Source organism: Coregonus lavaretus (assembly GCF_964263955.1).
Source record: "Coregonus lavaretus genome assembly, chromosome: 16".
In the NCBI taxonomy this organism is placed as follows: Eukaryota; Metazoa; Chordata; class Actinopteri; order Salmoniformes; family Salmonidae; genus Coregonus; species Coregonus lavaretus.
The window spans coordinates 45,363,114-45,387,179 of record NC_140003.1 but is presented as its reverse complement, the minus strand read 5'-3'; positions in this window follow the sequence as shown (position 1 = coordinate 45,387,179).

Genomic DNA, 24,066 nt, shown 5'->3' with positions numbered 1-24,066 from the left:
TCTTTCTCTACTATTTAATGGGTATGATTCACCCTGTCTCTTTCTCTACTGTTTAATGGGTATGATTCACCCTGTCCCCTTCTCTACTGTTTAATGGGTATGATTCACCATATCTCTTTCTCTACTGTTTAATGGGTATGATTCACCATATCTCTTTCTCTACTGTTTAATGGGTATGATTCACCCTGTCCCCTTCTCTACTGTTTAATGGGTATGATTCACCCTGTCCCCTTCTCTACTGTTTAATGGGTATGATTCACCATAACTCTTTCTCTACTGTTTAATGGGTATGATTCACCATATCTCTTTCTCTACTGTTTAATGGGTATGATTCACCCTGTCTCTTTCTCTACTGTTTAATGGGTATGATTCACCCTGTCTCTTTCTCTACTGTTTAATGGGTATGATTCACCCTGTCCCCTTCTCTACTGTTTAATGGGTATGATTCACCCTGTCCCCTTCTCTCCTGTTTAATGGGTATGATTCACCCTGTCCCCTTCTCTACTGTTTAATGGGTATGATTCACCCTGTCCCCTTCTCTACTGTTTAATGGGTATGATTCACCCTGTCCCCTTCTCTACTGTTTAATGGGTATGATTCACCCTGTCCCCTTCTCTACTGTTTAATGGGTATGATTCACCCTGTCCTCTTCTCTACTGTTTAATGGGTATGATTCACCCTGTCCCCTTCTCTACTGTTTAATGGGTATGATTCACCCTGTCCCATTCTCTACTGTTTAATGGGTATGATTCACCCTGTCCCCTTCTCTACTGTTTAATGGGTATGATTACCCTGTCTCTTTCTCTACTGTTTAATGGGTATGATTCACCCTGTCCCCTTCTCTACTGTTTAATGGGTATGATTCACCCTGTCCCCTTCTCTACTGTTTAATGGGTATGATTCACCCTGTCCCCTTCTCTACTGTTTAATGGGTATGATTCACCCTGTCCCCTTCTCTACTGTTTAATGGGTATGATTCACCCTGTCCCCTTCTCTACTGTTTAATGGGTATGATTCACCATATCTCTTTCTCTACTGTTTAATGGGTATGATTCACCATATCTCTTTCTCTACTGTTTAATGGGTATGATTCACCCTGTCTCTTTCTCTACTGTTTAATGGGTATGATTCACCCTGTCTCTTTCTCTACTATTTAATGGGTATGATTCACCCTGTCTCTTTCTCTACTGTTTAATGGGTATGATTCACCCTGTCCCCTTCTCTACTGTTTAATGGGTATGATTCACCATATCTCTTTCTCTACTGTTTAATGGGTATGATTCACCATATCTCTTTCTCTACTGTTTAATGGGTATGATTCACCCTGTCTCTTTCTCTACTATTTAATGGGTATGATTCACCCTGTCTCTTTCTCTACTGTTTAATGGGTATGATTCACCCTGTCCCCTTCTCTACTGTTTAATGGGTATGATTCACCCTGTCTCTTTCTCTACTGTTTAATGGGTATGATTCACCCTGTCTCTTTCTCTACTGTTTAACGGGTATGATTAACCCTGTCCCTTTCTCTACTGTTCATTAACATTTACTCTGCTTAATGGGTATGATATGAACTCTAAAGGGCAGGATTGTTGTCTTGCTTGCCTTTAAGCCGTTATATGTGTGTGTGTGTGTGTGTGTGTGTGCGTGTGTGTGTGTGTGTGTGTGTGTGTTTGGGTATGTGTGTGCGTGTGCGTGTGTGTGTATGTGTATGTGTATGTGTGTATATAGTGAGTGTGTGCATTTGTGTATGTGAGTGTAAGTACTGTGTGTGTGTGTGTGTGTGTGTGTGTGTGTGTGTGTGTGTGTGTGTGTGTGTGTGTGTGTGTGTGTGTGTGTGTGTGTGTGTGTGTGTGTCTGAGTGCGTGAGTGAGTATGGGATACTGTGTTTCCGATAGGAGATCATAATTGAGTAACATCTCTTGCCCTTGGACGCCCACGGTTCCCCAGGGTCGAGGGGTCCCATGGTCCACAGGGTCTAGGGGTGCCACGGTTCCACAGGGTCTAGGGGTCCCACGGTTCCACAGGGTCTAGGGGTCCCAGGGTTCCACAGGGTCTAGGGGTCCCAGGGTTCCACAGGGTCTAGGGGTCCCACGGTTCCACAGGGTCTAGTGGTCCCAGGGTTCCACAGGGTCTAGGGGTCCCAGGGTTCCACAGGGTCTAGGGGTCCCACGGTTCCACAGGGTCTAGGGGTTCCACAGGGTCTAGGGATCCCAGGGATCCACAGGGTCTAGGGGTCCCATGGTTCCACAGGGTCTAGGGATCCCAGGGTTCGACAGGGTCTAGGGGTCCCAGGGTTCCACAGGGTCTAGGGGTCCCAGGGTTCCACAGGGTCTAGATGTCCCACGGTTCCACAGGGTCTAGGAGTCCCACGGTTCCACAGGGTCTAGTGGTCCCAGGGTTCCACAGGGTCTAGGGGTCCCAGGGTTCCACAGGGTCTAGGGGTCCCACGGTTCCACAGGGTCTAGGGGTCCCATGGTTCCACAGGGTCTAGGGGTCCCAGGGTTCCACAGGGTCTAGGGGTCCCAGGGTTCCACAGGGTCTAGGGGTACCAGGGTTCCAAAGGGTCTAGTGGTCCCAGGGTTCCACAGGGTCTAGGGGTCCCAGGGTTCCACAGGGTCTAGGGGTCCCATGGTTCCACAGGGTCTAGGGGTCCCACGGTTCCACAGGGTCTAGGGGTCCCACGGTTCCACAGGGTCTAGGGGTCCCACGGATCCACAGGGTCTAGGGGTCCCAGGGTTCCACGGGTCTAGGGATCCCAGGGTTCCACAGGGTCTAGGGGTTCCAGGGTTCCACAGGGTCTAGGGGTCCCAGGGTTCCACAGGGTCTAGGGGTCCCACGGTTCCACAGGGTCTAGGGGTCCCACTGTTCCACAGGGTCTAGGGGTCCCAGGGTTCTACAGGGTCTAGGGGTCCCAGGGTTCCACATGGTCTAGGGGTCCCAGGGTTCCACAGGGTCTAGGGGTCCCAGGGTTCCACAGGGTCTAGGGGTCCCACGGTTCCACAGGGTCTAGGGGTTCCACAGGGTCTAGGGATCCCAGTGATCCACAGGGTCTAGGGATCCCATGGTTCCACAGCGTCTAGGGATCCCAGGGTTCCACAGGGTCTAGGGGTCCCAGGGTTCCACAGGGTCTAGGGGTCCCAGGGTTCCACAGGGTCTAGGGGTCCCACGGTTCCACAGGGTCTAGGGGTCCCAGGGTTTCACAGGGTCTAGTGGTCCCAGGGTTCCACAGGGTCTAGGGGTCCCAGGGTTCCACAGGGTCTAGGGGTCCCACGGTTCCACAGGGTCTAGTGGTCCCAGGGTTCCACAGGGTCTAGGGGTCCCAGGGTTCCACAGGGTCTAGGGGTCCCACGGTTCCACAGGGTCTAGGGGTCCCATGGTTCCACAGGGTCTAGGGGTCCCAGGGTTCCACAGGGTCTAGGGGTCCCAGGGTTCCACAGGGTCTAGGGGTACCAGGGTTCCAAAGGGTCTAGTGGTCCCAGGGTTCCACAGGGTCTAGGGGTCCCAGGGTTCCACAGGGTCTAGGGGTCCCACGGTTCCACAGGGTCTAGGGGTCCCACGGTTCCACAGGGTCTAGGGGTCCCACGGTTCCACAGGGTCTAGGGATCCCAGGGTTCCACAGGGTCTAGGGGTCCCAGGGTTCCACAGGGTCTAGGGGTCCCAGGGTTCCACAGGGTCTAGGGGTCCCAGGGTTCCACAGGGTCTAGGGGTCCCACGGTTCCACAGGGTCTAGGGGTCCCACGGTTCCACAGGGTCTAGTGGTCCCAGGGTTCCACAGGGTCTAGGGGTCCCATGGTTCCACAGGGTCTAGGGGTCCCATGGTTCCACAGGGTCTAGTGGTCCCAGGGTTCCACAGGGTCTAGGGGTCCCACGGTTCCACAGGGTCTAGGGGTCCCACGGTTCCACAGGGTCTAGGGGTCCCATGGTTCCACAGGGTCTAGGGGTCCCAGGGTTCCACAGGGTCTAGGGGTCCCAGGGTTCCACAGGATCTAGGGGTACCAGGGTTCCAAAGGGTCTAGTGGTCCCAGGGTTCCACAGGGTCTAGGGGTCCCAGGGTTCCACAGGGTCTAGGGGTCCCACGGTTCCACAGGGTCTAGGGGTCCCACGGTTCCACAGGGTCTAGGGGTCCCACGGTTCCACAGGGTCTACGGGTCCCACGGACCCACAGGGTCTAGGGGTCCCAGGGTTCCACGGGGTCTAGGGATCCCAGGGTTCCACAGGTTCTAGGGGTCCCAGGGTTCCACAGGGTCTAGGGGTCCCAGGGTTCCACAGGGTCTAGGGGTCCCACGGTTCCACAGGGTCTAGGGGTCCCACGGTTCCACAGGGTCTAGGGGTCCCACGGTTCCACAGGGTCCCAGGGTTCCACAGGGTCCCAGGGTTCCACAGGGTCTAGGGGTCTAATGTGTCTGCCTGTTGCCATCTTCCTCCGCTGCGCCACACAGAGATGACTAGGGCTAAAGTACGTCCCTCCTCCTCCTCTTCGCGTCCTCCTGAAACAACCCTTCATCGGGGCCGCCGGAGCGTAAACAAATTGATAGATACGGAACGACAGCATGTGACCTACAACTCAACTCTTTCAAGTGCAGCTATTCCACCCAGTGGGACTCCCCTTAACCCCAACAGGCAGCGCTCTCTGTACAGAGAGATGCCAGCGGACCCATGTCACACGGCAACTTTTCACGATTTCGTTGCTGATTTCCATGCGTAAATATGATATGCTACTGTGTAATACATTTACTGTAATGCATTTGAATTGTACGAAACAAAAATCACAATTTTTTATTTTATTTATGCAGATTTTGCGACAGATATAGATTGCTATTGGATGAAGAGACTCACACAGTTTAGTCTGTAGAGGTTTGAATCGAGCGGACATTTTGTTTACAGGGAACTCATTCAGCTTTGCATACATTTTAATTATATTAGATTGGTATGAATAATATGTCCCTATGTCGTATATATATTTAGATTACATTAGTACCACAAAAAAATAAGTGATTTATTTGAAGTAGTGATTATAGTTATACATGAAATAGCTCATGGATTAGATGTAAAAGCAATGATTTTAAAATCCCTTTGATTCTGGCAGGTACAGTGTTACATAAGGCGTTTACAGTAATCAGCAATGTGGGCAAACACATATGGAAAATTCCCATCATCATGGGTTTACCTACGCCAGGCTTTAGACAGGGAGACACACGGCAGGCCTGGCAGGGGCTTCAAGCCAGTTAAACACAACACTCTGTGGTAAAACTGCAGTCTGACTGTGGTCAGGATTTTCCCATAGTGCCAGACGTATAAAATGCAATTTCACTCCGTCTCGCCTGTTTATTTTTGTTTTGCTAATGTATGCACTGTAAGTGTATGTGTTTACATTCATTTCCTAGCATTTGGGGAATCATGTAAAGCGTTTAACTGTTCATACTTCCAATATCACTGAAAATGATATGTACTGCCTGAGTTGCAAAGGAAACCACCCAGTTGATTTAGCAGTAGAGAACATTGTACAATACCACGCTCACAACATTGTATATGTCACGTCTACTCCCGTCCCACCGCTCCGGCGCTTTGACGTCGACGGTCCACTAACCACCGGTCCTGGCAACCCAGCTTTAGGCACACCTGCGCCCCATCATCAGTCACACCTGGACTTCATTACTACCTTGATTACTTACCATTTATCTAGCGCTCTGTTCTGTCAGTCATCGGGCAGTATTGTTTATGTTTTCTTTGTCAGACGCTTCTGTCTTGTTTTGTATTCGTTCCATGTTCATTATCATTAAACTGCACGTACTCCCTGACTCCCCTACGTCTGCGTCACAGTATATTTATTTTGATTGTTCTTAAATAATTATGTTCTGTGACACATGCAGCATATTTGTATTGTCTCCACTGTAAATGGTACCTCAACCTCTGTTAACATTTACTGTTCTGTGTCCACAATAATTAGAGTTCACCATAAAACTTTTACAAGCGCTGTTCCTCCTTTGATTGCTTGATGTCAGCAGACTTCCGGCCAAATGAATAATGACCTTCATAAAAGTGGTTCTGTGATAGTGAACTCCCTGTTTTTGCTCCTGAACAAATCAGCTATAACCATGTTTTGGCTCTTGACCACAAACCAACTATAGATTAATATCTGTCTTTTAAGGTCTACACACACAACATTCCAGCAGAAATAAGTATATATATATATGTATATATATATATATATATATATATATATATATATATATATATATATATATATATATATATATATATATAATTTATTTTTGAATGTATTAGTACTTGTGGATATTTTAGATGAATTATGATTTAATTTAAGTAATTACATTTTTTATTACTATTATGATATTTAATTTTCTAAATGAAAATTGAGTTTTTATTGCATGTAAATACACAATAACTACTGTATATATTTATAACTTCCTTGAAACACAATTTGGCAATTTTTGATATCATATTTTAAACATTGTCATTTATCTTACATAAAATTACAGTATACAGCTAATATCCTTGATTGGGCAGTGTTGTATTTAAATAGTATTTAACTAAAAATGTAAGACTGTGAGAACAATGTTGTGTGTGATTTGATTTGTTTTGAGGTTTTAATTCAAATAATTACTGCATTCCAATTTGGAATGTGTGACCTATTACCTGCATAATTGTAAAGAATTTTATTGTCCCAGCATGTAAACAAAAATAAAGATTTGTTTCTATGCCATGAATCCAAACTAAACCCAGTTTAAATGGTAAGGTGTAAGGTATGGGGGGGGGGGGGGGGGCATCAGTGGTAATAGTTATAGAGCAACAGTGTTTTAACTACACATCAGTCATGGGAGATTTCTGACCTCTGCTTTAAATATACAATAATGCTTAACTATCAAAATACCCATAACACATTCCATCTAAATATCTAAACATCAGGGCACTAATACAGTTAAAATTGTACATGCTCCAATACATTTTTGATACACAACATTTTACTAACACTTACTATTTGCATATTATGCAAATATATTATTTGGAAGTGGACGCCCTAAGGTCCTTTCCCTGTCTTTCAGTCTTCATAAAATAGCATAAAAAGGCTGTCAGGATATATATATACTTATATACCATCAGGTCCAAAATTATTACATCCCTTGATAAAGATGAGTAAAAAAGTCTAAAATAAATAATACAAATATTGAGCTATATTGTATGCGTTTTTTTATTTTATTCTAATATAATTTTTCAGATAGATTGATTTTGTTTATCAAGTAATTTTTGGTCTTTAAAAGATACGGGTCAAAAGTACCCTCCAACTTGATCCTTTTTCTAAAATGTTTTTATACGATTGGAGAACACATTGTGAGGGATCTTAGACCATTCCAGATCATTCTTTCCAGATCCTTGATATCCTTCGTCTACACTTCTGGACTGCCTTCTTCAATTCAAAACCACAGGTTTTCAGTAGGGGTTCAAGTCCGGAGACTGAGATGGCCATTCTAAAAGGACTGTAGCTATCACTTAACAGTGACAAATTAAACTACAGCAGATAGTTACGCGTTATAATATAGCTGTACAGAAAGGTGTGGGATGGAAGCACAGACATTGGACTATAATTGTGTTGTCTCCCTATGGTTGACCGCATCCTATTGCAAGATGCAAAATCAAATAAACTAAATGACCAAATAATACTTTGATCTGAACGGCTTGAGTGTTTTCTCGAATATAAAAAATGAACCGAGCTATAGAAACGAAAGTTGGCATAAGTGCTTGCGCCTGACCGTTGGATGGAGGAGCACTCATTTGGCCTCTGCCGGCCTTTAATTCCCACTGTCAGCCTGTAATCGGGTCTGTTTCACATAACGGACGATTAGTTTAAAGAGCAGATCTGCTTTCAACGCCACTGAGCATGACCAGAAAGGGGAGGAGGGATGGAGGGGTGGAGGGGAGGAGGGGAGGGGGGGAGGGGGGGAAGGGAGGAGGGGAGGGGAGAGGAGAGGAGAGGAGAGGAGAGGAGAGGAGAGGAGAGGAGAGGAGAGGAGAGGAGAGGAGAGGAGAGGAGAGGAGAGGAGAGGAGAGGAGAGGAGAGGAGAGGAAGAGGGGAGGGGGGATGGAGGGGAGGAGGAGAGGAGGGGTGGAGGGGAGGTGAGGAAGAGGGGAGGGGGGAGGGTGGATGGAGGGGAGGGTGGATGGAGGGGAGGAGGGGTGGAGGGGAGGGGGGGAGGAGGGGAGGAGGGGTGGAGGGGAGGAGGGGAGGAGGGGAGGTGAGTAGGGGCTGCACTCATAAGATCCATTGGAGGAAGACGGAAGATGACAGGTCAGAGAGTGCCCCGGAGACGTTTCCATTTTAGCTCCATTCAAATCTGTATCACTGCACTCTACATGAACCCACTGTCCTCCATCCTTTATAAAAGAGAGAGAGAGAATGTGAAAGAGGAAGTGGTATACGTGGCCTACAATGCTAGCTTTTATTTTCTTCTCAGATGGATGACCATATTAATCTCCTCTGCCCCCTGCAGCCAATAATTTATTGTAACTAAAATACTGTTACTACCTCCCTCCCTCATTTTCCCCCCAACCACATTCTTCCATTAAGATACATTCACAAATGCTGTGTTCCTCACCTAGATTGTGGACCGATTGAACTTGAGGGTTTGTTTTTTTAAACAACAGAACCTGGTGCAAGAGACCAAGTGTTGACAAGACAAGATCCTTACCCACTAGTCTGACCAGGCCCGTAGAGACCGCACAGTTTCACCCCTCATATCTCATATCCTCATCGATACCTCCAAGGGCTTATGGTAACACTGAATCATTGGAAATGTACTGTTATGTACAGTGGGGAGAACAAGTATTTGATACACTGCCGATTTTGCAGGTTTTTCTACTTACAAAGCATGTAGAGGTCTGTCATTTTTATCATAGGTACACTTCAACTGTGAGAGATGGAATCTAAAACAAAAATCCAGAAAATCACATTTAATGATTTTTAAGTAATCAATTTGCATTTTATTGCATGACATAAGTATTTGATCACCTACCAACCAGTAAGAATTCCGTCTCTCACAGACCTGTTAGTTTTTCTTTAAGAAGCCCTCCTGTTCTCCACTCATTACCTGTATTAACTGCACCTTTTGAACTCGTTACCTGTATAAAAGACACCTGTCCACACACTCAATCAAACAGACTCCAACCTCTCCACAATGGCCAAGACCAGAGAGCTGTGTAAGGACATCAGGGATAAAATTGTAGACCTGCACAAGGCTGGGATGGGCTACAGGACAATAGGCAAGCAGCTTGGTGAGAAGGCAACAACTGTTGGTGCAATTATTAGAAAATGGAAGAAGTTGTGGGGCATCAATGATCATGAGGAAGGTGAGGGATCAGCCCAGAACTACACGGCAGGATCTGGTCAATGACCTGAAGAGAGCTGGGACCACAGTCTCAATGAAAACCATTAGTAACACACTACGCCGTCATGGATTAAAATCCTGCAGCGCACGCAAGGTCCCCCTGCTCAAGCCAGCGCATGTCCAGGCCCGTCTGAAGTTTGCCAATGACCATCTGGATGATCCAGAGGAGGAATGGGAGAAGGTCATGTGGTCTGATGAGACAAAAATAGAGGTTTTTGGTCTAAACTCCACTCGCCGTGTTTGGAGGAAGAAGAAGGATGAGTACAACCCCAAGAACACCATCCCAACCGTGAAGCATGGAGGTGGAAACATCATTCTTTGGGGATGCTTTTCTGCAAAGGGGACAGGACGACTGCACCGTATTGAGGGGAGGATGGATGGGGCCATGTATCGCGAGATCTTGGCCAACAACCTCCTTCCCTCAGTGAGAGCATTGAAGATGGGTCGTGGCTGGGTCTTCCAGCATGACAATGACCCGAAACACACAGCCAGGGCAACTAAGCAGTGGCTCCGTAAGAAGCATCTCAAGGTCCTGGAGTGGCCTAGCCAGTCTCCAGACCTGAACCCAATAGAAAATCTTTGGAGGGAGCTGAAAGTCCGTATTGCCCAGCGACAGCCCCGAAACCTGAAGGATCTGGAGAAGGTCTGTATGGAGGAGTGGGCCAAAATCCCTGCTGCAGTGTGTGAAAACCTGGTCAAGACCTACAGGAAACATATGATCTCTGTATTTGGAAACAAAGGTTTCTGTACCAAATATTAAATTCTGCTTTTCTGATGTATCAAATACTTATGTCATGCAATAAAATGCAAATTAATTACTTAAAAATCATCCAATGTGATTTTCTGGATATTTGTTTTAGATTCCGTCTCTCACAGTTGAAGTGTACCTATGATAAAAATTACAGACCTCTACATGCTTTGTAAGTAGGAAAACCTGCAAAATCGGCAGTGCATAAAATACTTGTTCTCCCCACTGTAGGTAGGTAGCTGAATTATCTAACATCATATTATGACACAAAATAGGAACAATGGGAAGTCAATTCTTTCAAGTGCGAGAAAATAACTTTGTAGGAAGCTGAGTTTGTGTGCCGGTTGTGGATTTGGAGATGGTCGTGAGCTTGAGCACAAGGGGTAGGCCGAGAAGCACTCCTAGCCTTAATAGCTTCCGACAGAGCCAGCATTTGCTTTCATTTCTCAAGGGGAGCACTGACAGAAACAATTCTCGTATCCCTTGGCCCCTTTTTCTCTACTTGGAGATGTTTATGTATGTGTACATTTTTCATTTCAATTGGTTTGGTTCATTTTGGCTCACAGGATGGGAGGCAAAGAGATAGGTACAGTTGAAGTCGGAAGTTTACTATACACTTGGGTTGGAGTCATTAAAACTCATTTTTTCAACCACTCCACAAATTTCTTGTTAACAAACTATAGTTTTGGCAAGTCAGTTAAGACATCTACTTTGTGCATGACACAAGTAATTTTTCCCACAATTGTTTACAGACAGATTATTTCACTTAAAATTCACTGTATCACAATTCCAGTGGGTCAGAAGTTTACATACACTAAATTGACTGTGCCTTTAAACAGCTTGGAAAATTCCAGAAAATGATGTCATGGCTTTAGAAGCTTCTGATAGGCTAATTGACATCATTTGAGTCAATTGGAGGTGTACCTGTGGATGTATTTCAAGGCCTACCTTCAAACTCACTGCTTCTTTGCTTGACATCATGGGAGAATCAAAAGAAATCATCCAAGACCGCAGAAAAAAATTATAGACCTCCACAAGTCTGGTTCAATGCTTGGGAGCAATTTCCAAGCACCTGAAGGTACCAAATTCATCTGTACAAAAAATAGTACGTAAGTATAAACACCATCGAACTACACAGCCGTCATACTGCTCAGGAAGGAGACGCGTTCTGTCTCCTAGAGATGAACGTACTTTGGTGTGAAAAGTGCAAATCAATCCCAGAACAACAGCAAAGGACCTTGTGAAGATGCTGGAGGAAACAGGTACAAAAGAATCTATATCCACAGTAAAACAACTCCTAAATCGACATAACCTGAAAGGCCGCTCAACAAGGAAGAAGCCACTGCTCCAAAACCGCCATAAAAAAGCCAGACTACATTTTGCAACTGCACATGGGCACAAAGATCGTACTTTTTGGAGAAATGTCCTCTGGTCTTATGAAACAAAAATATAACTGTTTGGCCATAATGACAATCGTTATGTTTGGAGGAAAAAGGGGGTGACTTGCAAGCCGAAGAACACCATCCCAACCGTGAACCACGGGGGTGGCAGCATCATGCTTTGGGGGTGCTTTGCTTCAGGAGGGACTGGTGCACTTCACAAAATAGATGGCATCATGAGGAAGGAAAATTATGTGGATATATTGAAGCAACATCTCAAGACATCAGACAGGAAGTTAAATCTTGGTCGGAAATGGGTCTTCCAAATGGACAATGACCCCAAGCATGCTTCCAAAGTTGTAGCAAAATGGCTTAAGGACAACAAAGTCAAGGTATTGGAGTGGACATCACAAAGCCCTGACCTCAATTCTATAGAAAATGTGTGGGCAGAACTGAAAAAGCGTGTGCGAGCAAGGAGGCCTACAAACCTGACTCAGTTACACCAGCTCTGTCAGGGGGAATGGGCCAACATTCACCCAAGTTATTGTGGGAAGCTTGTGGAAGGCTACCCAAAACGTTTGACCCAAGTTAAACAATTTAAAGGCAATGCTACCAAATACTAATTGAGTGTATGTAAACTTCTGACCCACTGGGAATGTGATGAAACATATAAAATCTGAAATAAATCATTCTGTCTACTATTATTCTGACATTTCACATTCTTAAAATAAAGTGGTGATCCTAACTGACCTAAGACAGGGAATTTTTACTAGGATTAAATGTCAGGAATTTTAAAAAACGGAGTTTAAATATACAGTGGGGAAAAAAGTATTTAGTCAGCCACCAATTGTGCAAGTTCTCCCACTTAAAAAGTTGAGAGAGGCCTGTAATTTTCATCATAGGTACACGTCAACTATGACAGACAAATTGAGAAAAAGAAATCCAGAAAATCACATTGAAGGATTTTTAATGAATTTATTTGCAAATTATGGTGGAAAATAAGTATTTGGTCACCTACAAACAAGCAAGATTTCTGGCTCTCACAGACCTGTAACTTCTTCTTTAAGGGGCTCCTCTCTCCTCCACTCATTACCTGTATTAATGGCACCTGTTTGAACTTGTTATCAGTATAAAAGACACCTGTCCACAACCTCAAACAGTCACACTCCAAACTCCACTATGGCCAAAACCAAAGAGCTGTCAAAGGACACCAGAAACAAAATTGTAGACCTGCACCAGGCTGGGAAGACTGAATCTGCAATAGGTAGGCAGCTTGGTTTGAAGAAATCAACTGTGGGAGCAATTATTAGGAAATGGAAGACATACAAGACCACTGATAATCTCCCTTGATCTGGGGCTCCACGCAAGATCTCACCCCGTGGGGTCAAAATGATCACAAGAACTGTGAGCAAAAATCCCAGAACCACACGGGGGGACCTAGTGAATGACCTGCAGAGAGCTGGGACCAAAGTAACAAAGCCTACCATCAGTAACACACTACGCCATCAGGGACTCAAATCCTGCTGTGCCAGACGTGTCCCCCTGCTTAAGCCAGTACATGTCCAGGCCCGTCTGAAGTTTGCTAGAGTGCATTTGGATGATCCAGAAGAGGATTGGGAGAATGTCATATGGTCAGATGATACCAAAATAGAACTTTTTGGTAAAAACTCAACTCGTCGTGTTTGGAGGACATAGAATGCTGAGTTGCATCCAAAGAGCACCATACCTACTGTGAAGCATGGGGGTGGAAACATCATGCTTTGGGGCTGTTTTTCTGCAAAGGGACCAGGACGACTGATCCGTGTAAAGGAAAGAATGAATGGGGCCATGTATCGTGAGATTTTGAGTGAAAACCTCCTTCCATCAGCATGGGCATTGAAGATGAAATGTGGCTGGGTCTTTCAGCATGACAATGATCCCAAACACACCGCCCGGGCAACGAAGGAGTGGCTTCGTAAGAAGCATTTCAAGGTCCTGGAATGGCCTAGCCAGTCTCCAGATCTCAACCCCATAGAACATCTTTGGAGGGAGTTGAAAGTCCGTGTTGCCCAGCGACAGCCCCAAAACATCACTGCTCTAGAGGAGATATGCATGGAGGAATGGGCCAAAATACCAGCAACAGTGTGTGAAAACCTTGTGAAGACTTACAGAAAACGTTTGACCTGTGTCATTGCCAACAAAGGGTATATAACAAAGTATTGAGAAACTTTTGTTATTGACCAAATACTTATTTTCCACCATAATTTGCAAATAAATTCATAAAAAATCCTACAATGTGATTTTCTGGATTTTCTTTTCTCATTTTGTCTGTCATAGTTGACGTGTACCTATGATGACAATTACAGGCCTCTCTCATCTTTTTAAGTGGGAGAACTTGCACAATTGGTGGCTGACTAAATACTTTTTTCCCCCACTGTATTTGGCTAAGGTGTTTGTAAACTTCCGACTTCAACTGTAACTACAACAAAGGAACGTAACACTACTGCAAACTCTTTTTGTTTTCATCCACTGATTGTCTTGCTCTTAAAAGTGTATGGCATCACTAAGAGGGAGGATATTTGTCCAATCATAAGATGTAAGAAAATACCTGGGAAGGAGAAAAACAAAGATAACTCTATTAAGCAACACATTTAATGACTTCCTAATATACAGTGGGGAAAAAAAGTATTTAGTCAGCCACCAATTGTGCAAGTTCTCCCACTTAAAAAGATGAGAGAGGCCTGTAATTTTCATCATAGGTACACGTCAACTATGACAGATAAAATGTTGTAGGATTTTTAATGAATTTGTTTGCAAATTATGGTGGAAAATAAGTATTTGGTCAATAACAAAAGTTTCTCAATACTTTGTTACATACCCTTTGTTGGCAATGACACAGGTCAAATGTTTTCTGTAAGTCTTCACATGGTTTTCACACACTGTTGCTGGTATTTTGGCCCATTCCTCCATGCAGATCTCCTCTAGAGCAGTGATGTTTTGGGGCTGTCGCTGGGCAACACAGACTTTCAACTCCCTCCAAAGATTTTCTATGGGGTTGAGATCTGGAGACTGGCTAGGCCACTCCAGGACCTTGAAATGCTTCTTATGAAGCCACTCCTTCATTGCCCGGGCGGTGTGTTTGGGATCATTGTCATGCTGAAAGACCCAGCCACGTTTCATCTTCAATGCCCTTGCTGATGGAAGGAGGTTTTCACTCAAAATCTCACGATATATGGCCCCGTTTATTCTTTCCTTTACACGGATCAGTCGTCCTGGTCCCTTTGCAGAAAAACAGCCCCAAAGCATGATGTTTCCACCCCCATGCTTCACAGTAGGTATGGTGCTCTTTGGATGCAACTCAGCATTCTTTGTCCTCCAAACACGACGAGTTGAGTTTTTACCAAAAAAGTTCTATTTTGGTTTCATCTGACCATATGACATTCTCCCAATCCTCTTCTGGAACATCCAAATGCACTCTAGCAAACTTCAGACGGGCCTGGACATGTACTGGCTTAAGCAGGGGGACACGTCTGGCACTGCAGGATTTGAGTCCCTGGCGGCGTAGTGTGTTACTGATGGTAGGCTTTGTTACTTTGTTCCCAGCTCTCTGCAGGTCATTCACTAGGTCCCCCCATGTGGTTCTGGGATTTTTGCTCACCGTTCTTGTGATAATTTTGACCCCATGGGGTGAGATCTTGCGTGGAGCCCCAGATCGAGGGAGATTATCAGTGGTCTTGTATGTCTTCCATTTCCTAATAATTGCTCCCACAGTTGATTTCTTCAAACCAAGCTGCTTACCTATTGCAGATTCAGTCTTCCCAGCCTGGTGCAGGTCTACAATGTTGTTTCTGGTGTCCTTTGACAGCTCTTTGGTCTTGGCCATAGTGGAGTTTGGAGTGTGACTGTTTGAGGTTGTGGACAGGTGTCTTTTATGCTGATAACAAGTTCAAACAGGTGCCATTAATACAGGTAATGAGTGGAGGACAGAGGAGCCTCTTAAAGAAGAAGTTACAGGTCTGTGAGAGCCAGAAATCTTGCTTGTTTGTAGGTGACCAAATACTTATTTTCCACCATAATTTGCAAATAAATTCATTAAAAATCCTACAATGTGATTTTCTGAAGAAAAAAATATCTAAATTTGTCTGTCATAGTTGACGTGTACCTATGATGAAAATCACAGGCCTCTCTCATCTTTTTAAGTGGGAGAACTTGCACAATTGGTGGCTGACTAAATACTTTTTTTCCCCACTGTATGAATGTAGCGTTTCTTCTGTGAATTGAACCTCTGTAAATGCAGTCATGGAAACCAAACATTTGCACCTGTCAAGAAGCTCTGTGAGTAGAAGTGTAAAATTGTTCCAGACTGCATTAAGAAAATGAGGAGTGGTGGTCACATGACCAATCACATGACCAATCACATCACATGGGTAATAATGACCACATTTACTCCAGACAATAGGTGCTGTCTTCTTTACCCTGGTGGTGTTTAACACGGCAGCAATATGCGGCCGATCAGGCGACAGTCCTTTAGACTTGGCCCATGCCTTTAGGGCAAGCTGCACTTTCTGGAAGCCCCGTTTTTCCCAGCAGCCCCCACCCTCCAACCTCCTCCACCCTGCCAGCCCCTGTCAGCCAGGGCCCCCTCGTCCTGCTGAGGAGTATGTGAGCTAATGATGGCTGTGTTCACTAGAGTATAAAATCACATTTGTTCAGGGCAGGCTGTGCAATCTGATATTATGAGTCCGCCGGAGAGACAGAGAGCGAAGGCTAGGAATAGCATTCAAAAAGAGACAGCGAAAAGGCAACGGAAGAGAAGGAAATGTACGCTAGCCATATGGAAAACCGCCGTCCGATTCTTTAGCATTTTTGTTCATATCAAAACACAGAAATTGGTGATGTAGAGAGTTGATAATAAGGTGTTTATAGTAACAAGGATTGTAAAGATAAAGGACTTACTGTAAAAAAAATAAAAATATTCTGGGTGCCTCGTCTCGTCTCGCGGACAAAAGTAGAGACATGGCGGCGGACAGGACAGTCACTCACTGAGACAGGAAGGAAACCGTGTTGGAGGCACAAGGTACCGTAAGCCACCATTTTGTTTTGTAGTGTGTATAAATGCATCTGCTCGCCCCCATGAAGCCAAATGGAGGCTTGATGACGACAGAAATCAGGTCAGAACCAGCCTAAAGACATGACGCAAAATGCAGCAAAAAAGAAAAGAAAAACAACTCTCCGTCTGCCGACCTTATACAGCACGTCTCCAACATGGCTGGACGCAGGGGGAACAAAATACAGATATTCGTTAAAATATTATGTCTGATGGACTCGTACTATTTGCATTAGTCCGGGGCCTTGGCAATAAAATGTTGTGCGTCGGATACAAAGCATCGCATGTCAATTGTACTGTAAATTCAGTTCTTACTGTGATAAATTTTAGACCAAATGACACTTTTAATCCTCAAACTCTGTTTCTACTCACCGGGATCCATACTGTATCCACCTCCCATGCTTTCCGAGAAATAACATTATAAAACAACATCATCAACATCAATTAAATAACCTTATATATGTGATACATCAATTCATTGAAAAGGACGGGTGCTGTCTGGCCAATGTTGGAACAATAGAGCCACTTTTACACAGTTCAAAAGTTCATCCCCATTATCACTGGCTGACCTATTTTCCCCACTGAAAAGTTGCGTAGGAATCCATCTAATTTTATCTGCATTGTTTCTCCTGTGGCCACTTCATAATCACGCCACGCCACTCAGTCCTCTCAGAACCGTTCACCGTTCACCGTTCACTGTTCACCGTTCACCGTTCACCGTTCACCATCTACATTTTCATGTTGTTTTTTTATTTGTACAGAGAATCCCGATTGAGACCAGGGTCACTTTTTCAATGGTGCCCTGTGATGACATGATGACCATGAATGAAATAAAAAATAAACATCAATAATATTTTAGTAACGTGTAACAAATAACATATCATAAAATATTACAGTTATGCAATACAAGCTATGCTAATGTGTCAATGATAAAACAATACAAATATTAATAATAATAATAATAATTAAAACATTTACATCTGTACAGCACCATATTATACATTTTGCCTCAAACATTTGACTACGTTAGTACATTTCTTTACTATTTGACTTACTCTAAATGTAATATGAAACAGTACAATATGGAATTGATCAAAGTAAAAGAGGGATTCCAACTTTCTCCTGACCCCTCAGGGTAAGGCATCCCTAGTCATCAGTCAGTCATGTGGATTCTCCCACAAACCAAACTGCCGTCCTGCAGGATGAGACTGATCAAATACAGGGTCAAAGGTGAAACCCTGAGCAGTCAATCGTCTCTGTTACAGCAGGGTTTTTGTCCCCTGTACATACAGTAATTGAATATGAGTGTATGTGAACTGGTGGGGGCACTCTGAATAGTCCAGGCAGCAATTATCACAAATTACAGCAATGCCTTTATGATTGCAGTGTATCTATTGCGTTTCACAAGGGCCGTTTTATATACCTGGAAAATAGGAGCGCCACTGTTTCCTATCGGGTCTCTGCTACACATACTTATAACACGTACGCATACTTACACACATACTGTTCATACAGGACAATATAGTGAAAATGAAACACTATTTCACTAAGCACAATCAGGCCGTAAGTAGGTCAATATGTCCCTGAGTTATTGAAATGGTCGTTGAGCAGTGGGCCATAATTACCAGGGTGTAGGATACTCTCTCTCTCTCTCTCTCTCTCTCTCTCTCTCTCTCTCTCTCTCTCTCTCTCTCTCTCTCTCTCTCTCTCTCTCTCTCTCTCTCTCAATTTTAATTCAATTTAAGGGCTTTATTGGCATGGGAAACGTATGTTAAACATTGCCAAAGCAAGTGAAGTAGATAGTAACCAAAAGTGAAATAAACAATAAATATTAACAGTAAACATTACACTCAGAAGTTCCAAAGGAATAAAGACATTTCAAATGTCATATTATGTATATATACAGTGCTGTAACAATGTGCAAATAGTTAAAGTACAAAAGGGAAAATAAATAAATATAAATATGGATGGTATTTCTCTCTCTCTCTCTCTCTCTCTCTCTCTCTCTCTCTCTCTCTCTCTCTCTCTCTCTCTCTCTCTCTCTCTCTCTCTCTCTCTCTCCTCTCTCTCTCTCTCTCTCTCTCTCTCTCTCTCTCTCTCTCTCTCTTTATCAATCTATCTGGACATGCAGTAACAAGGTCTCATGTCTGTTCGCCCCATAGTGTCCCGTCCTTTTATGTAACGGGGTGAAGCTGGGGTAGAATCCATGCCTCAGGTGGGACCGGCTGCTCGAACCGTGGAACTGTGTTGTGGCCCCTGTAAGACTTCAGCAGGGTGGAACTATATTCTGGTCCCTGTAAGACCACAGCAGGGTGGAACTATGTTCTGGTCCCTGTAAGACCACAGCAGGGTGGAACTATGTTCTGGTCCCTGTAAGACTACAGCAGGGTGGAACTATGTTCTGGTCCCTGTAAGACTTCAGCAGGGTGGAACTATGTTCTGGTCCCTGTCAGACTTCATCAGGGTGGAACTGTTTTCTGGTCCCTGTCAGACTTCAGCAGGGTGGAACTATGTTCTGGCCCCTGTCAGACTTCAGCAGGGTGGAACTATGTTCTGGTTCCTGTGAGACTTCAGCAGGGTGGAACTATGTTCTGGCCCCTGTAAGACTTCAGCAAGGTGGAACTATAATAATAATAATATGCCATTTAGCAGACGCTTTTATCCAAAGCGACTTACAGTCACGCGTGCATACATTTTTGTGTATGGGTGGTCCCGGGGATCGAACCCACTACCTTGGCGTTACAAGCGCCGTGCTCTACCAGCTGAGCTACCAGCTGAGCTACATGTTCTGGTCCCTGTAAGACTTCAGCAGGGCGGAACTATGTTCTGGTCCCTGTAAGACTTCAGCAGACTGCGTGTATAGCCAGAGTGTAGATGCTATCACTATATGGAACATAATCTCAGATATCAGCAAAATGTGAATGCGGGGACAGTTGAAACACACTCTTCCCATGTGTTGTATCACTGTTGTGTCACTTTAACTTATATAAGTCATTATTTCCCACAGACTTTGGAAGATTGTCACAAGTTAAACATGTATTAATCCCATTACTCTGCAATTCATTTAGAAAATATGGGTTGAGTATGATGATCATCATTTAAAAAAAATATATATATAACATCTTTAGATGCTTGCATTCTTGCATATATTGATATGCATGCAAACAATTTGTGTTTATATAAAATAAATAAAACACGTACAAATATATAAATCAACTATACTATCAAAATGTAAATAATATGATGTAAACATATCATTGTAACAGGAAGAAGACACATTGATTTTTGACTGTTATTCCCATATGTATTATTGATACATATACTTGGCATTCATTTTCCGATGAATAATGCTACCCTTTTATGCAGATATAATTACAAAACAATAATAGTTTTCTAATTCCATAATTTATGAAAAATAACATTGTCGCTATTCCTCTGTCAATACTGTCCTGTGAATGATGGGATGTTTTTCATCATAGTAAATGTTAAATTGTATAGTTCATCAGATGACCTTATATAGACCATTCTCATAGAGGTTGCAGGTTTAGAAATGTATTCAGAAAAGAAAAATATATATATATATATTTTTTTTTTTGAACCGTAAGTAAGACTGTTTCTACAAATGTTATTGATAATTATACAATTATTTAGTCACTGGCATGCTTATTCTCTTTGGTTGTATATGTTGTTGTATTTTACTATACTCTGGTATGGCTCACATTTGCAATAAATTATTGTGTATTGTACAATAAGCAAAAAACGTACAGTTTACAAAAGTGATCTGTACATTTCTAGTAGGCTATAAAATACGAACTAGTAATTTCTTCAAAATATGGAATTGATTCAATTAAAGGAGAATAGGATGAATGACTAATGTATCAGGAGTTGAACCATACAACATCTGGAATGAATATACACTGTACTATACATTTTTAATTAATTACTATGAATTTTTAGGTAGAAATAGAAATCCGATAATGTTATACTTTGCTTTTTAACTATATGTAATTATTTGTTTAAACTATTAAAATGTTATATCACTGCACTTTGCATTCATAATTATTTTTTCGGAAGAAAAAAAACACGGCCAAATCCTAGCTTGAGATCCATGTGCCGAATTGGGATCAACGTTTGATTTTCTGAAAATTCCAGGTTTTACGCATATTCATTTAGGAATAAATTAGGAATCAGATGTTATTATTTTCAGCTTGTATGATTTAGTTGAACAACCACCAAACAGAGTACAATCAGTGTTCATATTAATAGCTTTTCTCTGGTCCTCGTGATAAATCTTAGTATCTTAGTTCAGAAAAAGCGTTATATGAATGCAATATCATACATATATAAAAAGCTTTTTATAATATGCCATTAAGCAGATGATTTTATCCAAAGCGACTTACAGTCATGCGTGCATAATTATTTGTTTGTATGGGTGGGCCCGGGGATCGAACCCACTACCTTGGTGTTACAAGCGCCGTGCTCTACCAGCTGAGCTACAGAGGACCACTGAACTAAAATACTAAGATGAGGACCAGATACAAGCTATCCCTCTTTCTTAATTATTCAGCAATGCTAATATTTTTTGTGGTCTGTAGAATGTCTATGTATCCTCACAATGACGTATTACCTCTTTACTTTCTACTGGAACGTATGTAATGAAAACCAAATGAGTAGTTGCACATTTCGTAGGACAAAGTGCATGTCTTAACAGTTGCGGTCTTGATTTTAGTGGCTGACAATATGACATTTCTGTAAGTGCTCAGTGTCGTTGTTCTCCACTGATGTGTGTTGATTATAACGCTAAAACAGGGGTCAGAAGTAATTGCAGAAGCTTAGGAAACAGACCGAAATAAAAACATGCTCTTATAAATATTAGAAACGTGTTCAAACTTGTATCGACTTTTACCACCCTTGACCAGACTCTGGTGGTAAAGACAGCGATAGAAACCCAAATATTTTGCAGAGAAATTATTTGCACTTGCATTTACCTGCATCAAACTTTTCTCTTTTGTAGTTCATTTTCAAGGTGAAGACGAACATATTGAAAATAAAAATAAAAATAAAAGTCCAGAGACATCATATTTAATATTTTCCACTTTTAGTGGCCGTGTAATTTATGTGTATCCCTGGGTGAGCGTGGCTGGGTCACGCGGAGGTCACTCTGTGAAATGAAAACACCCAAACACACCGAAAATCACAGTGCGAGTGTACTATTCCATAGAATCTGGCACACAGGGATATGAACGACAGTGAGTGGACCACAGACCTGTGGGTACAAACACCTGCCAGGTTGCCGTGGCGATGTACTGTCACATTTTCAGGCAACGTTCTCAGACAGAGAGAGTCACTCTGCTCTTTGCCCATCATGTCTACATGACCACATTGCAGTGCTATTTTCTGACATTTTGCCCCCCTGGTGTTGTTCTACTTCCTGTGTGAAGGAGACTTCACGCTTTAGAATAACTTTTACTGAAACACAAACCTTACAGAGGAGAAAATATCAACTGGTGTAAACCGTCACCACCTTCCGTGTTCCTCGCCCCCTAGTGAGTGTCAGATGTCAAATATGACAAATATGGCAGGGTGGCATTGAGCATGATCATCTTTAACGAGGTGACATCTAGAAATGCCGTTTTGCAGGTCCGTAGGGTAATATCTAGGACATGTTTTCGCTTTCTCAAAACATGTTAACGTTCATATATAGCAGTAAGTCTACATTACAATTAGTTCTTTGAAATTTTGTCAATTTTAAACAAGATGCTTTTTTTCATTAGCTGTAATCAGTTTTTTTGCGTTGAAGTGTTGAAGGGTTGAATCCATCTCGATACATTTGGATTTGATTTTATATCAGCATTTGTTCACTCATTTAAATCAAATCAAATCTCTGGATCATATGCCCCAAAATATCCAGGATTCAAAGTATTTATGTCATTATTAGCAGGAAACAAATATGCATTAAAACTTTTCCACATTAATTAAAAATGTATTAATTATCAACAGTACCCATTGGAATATACTGTGAGCCTGTTTCTGTGTACGTGGGGTTCAGCTAGCAGTGTTTGACTCTGGGTTTGTATGAGTCGCTCCACATTAGATCAGTAACGGCCTAGTGACTGCCCTCAGATGTGACACAACTCCATGCGATGTGCAGACTAGCTGACCGAGCACTCACCTCTCCAAACAGTTTATTTATTTATTTCGTAAAGCGCTTTTTTAAAAAGCGAACCTACATACAGTGAGGGAATTAAGTATTTGATCCCCTGCTGATTTTGTACGTTTGCCCACTGACAAAGACATGATCAGTCTATGATTTTAATGGTAGGTTTATTTGAACAGTGAGAGACAGAATAACAACAACAAAAAATCCAGAAAAACGCATGTCAAAAATGTTATAAATTGATTTGCATTTTAATGAGGGAAATAAGTATTTGACCCCTCTGCAAAACATGACTTAGTACTTGGTGGCAAAGCCCTTGTTGGCAATCACAGAGGTCAGACTTTTCTTGTAGTTGGCCACCCGGTTTACACACATCTCAGGAGGGATTTTGTCGCACTCCTCTTTGCAGATCTTCTCCAAGTCATTAAGGTTTCGAGGCTGACGTTTGGCAACTTGAACCTTCAGCAGCACTCCTCCTCCTCCAAACACGGCCGTGTGTTTTGGGTCATTGTCATGATGGAATACCCATCCACGACCCATTTTCAATGCCCTGGCTGAGGGAAGGAGGTTCTCACCCAAGACCTTTGATGCGGTGAAGTTGTCCTGTCCCCTTAGCAGAAAAACACCCCCAAAGCATAATGTTTCCACCTCCATGTTTGACGGTGGGGATGGTGTTCTTGGGGTCATAGGCAGCATTCCTCCTCCTCCAAACACGGCAAGTTGAGTTGATGCCTAAGAACTCGATTTTGGTCTCATCTGACCACAACACTTTCACCCAGTTCTCCTCTGAATCATTCAGATGTTCATTGGCAAACTTCAGACGGGCCTGTATATGTGCTTTCTTGAGCAGGGGGACCTTGCGGGTGCTGCAGGATTTCAGTCCTTCACGGCGTAGTGTGTTACCAATTGTTTTCTTGGTGACTATGGTCCCAGCTGCCTTGAGATCATTGACAAGATCCTCCCGTGTAGTTCTGGGCTGATTCCTCACTGTTCTCATGATCATTGTAACTCCATGAGGTGAGATCTTGCATGGAGCCCCAGGCCGAGGGAGATTGACAGACCTTTTGTGTTTCTTCCATTTGCGAACAATCGGGCCAACTGTTGTCACCTTCTCACTAAGCTGCTTGGCGATGGTCTTGTAGCCCATTCCAGCCTTGTGTAGGTCTACAATCTTGTCCCTGACATCCTTGGAGAGCTCTTTGGTCTTGGCCATGGTGGAGAGTTTGGAATCTGATTGATTTATTGCTTCTGCGGACAGGTGTCTTTTATACAGGTAACAAACTGAGATTAGGAGC